Source organism: Gorilla gorilla, chromosome 23, assembly GCF_029281585.2.
Source record: "Gorilla gorilla gorilla isolate KB3781 chromosome 23, NHGRI_mGorGor1-v2.1_pri, whole genome shotgun sequence".
Classification (NCBI taxonomy): Eukaryota; Metazoa; Chordata; class Mammalia; order Primates; family Hominidae; genus Gorilla; species Gorilla gorilla.
In genome coordinates this window covers 16344217-16346277 of record NC_086018.1, presented here as the reverse complement: position 1 = coordinate 16346277, position 2061 = coordinate 16344217, and positions in this window count along the sequence as shown.

Sequence of the window (2061 nt, the reverse complement as noted above, 5' to 3'; positions counted from 1 at the left end):
CCAGACCAGCTGCTGGGCCGGGGCTGGGGAGCTTCTGGTGGCTGGTGTGGGCGGCAAGCCACCCAGGCGCTGATGCAAGAGACCGAGGACACGAGCTGTTCCAGTATAATAAAATATAAAACAAGAATAGTTATACCAGATATAGATCTTAGATATGATTATATATGAATATCAATAATCATTAGTTGGTAGCAATTACTCTTTATTCCAATATTATAATAATCCTCATTCTATAATCATAACCTAGGAAAAACCAGGCCATACAGAGATAGGAGCTGAGGGGACACAGTGAGGAGTGACCAGAAGACAAGAGTGCGAGCCTTCTGTTATGCCTAGACAGGGCCACCAGAAGGGCTCCTCGGTCTAGCGGTGACGCCAGCGTCTGGGAAGATGCCCGTTGCCAGGTGGGCCGTGGTCTAGCGGTAGTGAAAAGTGTCAAGGAACAACACCTGCTACTTAGCAGACCGGGAAAGGGAGGCTTCTTTTCCCTGGGGGAGTTTAGAGAAGCCTGCTCCTCCACCTCTTGTGGAGGGCCTGACATTAGTCAGGCTTGCCTGCAGTTATCCGGAGGCCTAACCGTCTCCCTGTGATGCTGTGCTTCAGTGGTCACGCTCCTAGTCCGCCTTTATTATGCCTAGTCATCCTGTACACCTGGCTCTGCCTTCTAGATAGCAGTAGTCAATTAGTGAAAGTACTAAAAGTCTCTGATATGCAGAAATAATGGCATAAGCTGTCTTTCTGTCTGTCTCCTCTCCCTCTCTGCCTCGGCTGCCAGGCAGGGAAGGGCCCCCTGTCCAGTGGACACGTGACCCACGTGACCTTGCCTATCATTGGAGATGACTCACACTCTTTACCCTGCCCCTTTTGCTTTGTATCCAATAAATAACAGCGCAGCCAGATATTCGGGGCCACTACCGGTCTCCGCGCTTTGGTGGTAGTGGTCGCCCGGGCCCAGCTGTCTTTTCTTTTATCTCTTTGTCTTGTGTCTTTATTTCTACACTCTCTCGTCGCGGCACACAGGGAGAGACCCACCGACCCTGTGGGGCTGGTCCCTACAGGCTGGGGCTGAACCGGCTAGGAACACGTTTTAATAGGAGGGGTTCGGGTGGAGGAATGGCTCCTGCAAAGGCCCTGCCAGAGTCGGGTCAGGTGGGTGGGCGAGATGACCAGTGTGGCCAGGCTGCGGAAGCCAGCACAGGAGACAAGGGCGGGGGCTGTGCATTACAGAGGCTGCTGGGGGCTTGTCCAAAGAGCAGCAGGGGGCACGGAAGGGCTTGGTGACACAGACACGATCAGACTTGCATTTCACCAGGCACTCTTTAGCTGCCTGCTGGGTGGCTGGGCTGTGTGAGATGACCCTGCTTTGACCAGGTTAGGAATTATGACTGGTTTCCAGAGAGAACATTGGTTAGCAGTTGGCTATGGGGGAGAGGGGGGCATTGAGCCAACTGGGGTCCCCCTGAAGTGCCAACAAAGTCTCTGGTTTTCTCCAGGATCTGTTTCCTCAGTCCCTGGCAGGATTGGCTCCCCTGCAAGCCATGTCTTTGTGATCCCTTCCAGACAGAAACCAGGAGTGAATAAAGTGAATAATGACAACAAGCGCTCAGGCCACTGCCGTGGAGGGCGGTCCACAACCCAGAGCTGGTCATGCGCCGGGCACCCTGGCCTCCAGGTCCCTTGGAATGGCAGGAGCTGGAGGTGGGACTTGAGACTGTGGGAGCTGAGCCTGCAGCGAGTGACCAGGAGCCAGCTGGGGCTAGGCTTGGTCACTGTCACCTCCCCCGGAGGTCGTGAGTGGGATGAGCAGCTGGGTGAAGATGCTTGCCTGTTTCACCAGTGTCCCTGCCCTCAGTCCCCCAGTCCATGAAGGGTGTCTGTGTGGAGACTGGGAGCATATAGGGCAGCCCCACGTGATGATATGTCTGTGGCCAGCTGGGCAACACTGTCGCCAGCTCCGGGGTCTGCCAGGTCTGCCAGGTGGGGTGGGGGCTGTGAGCCACAGCAGGAGCAGGCCAGGCCTGGGTTTGGACACCTGCTCCTCTGCCTTGTCCAGGTGCTGAT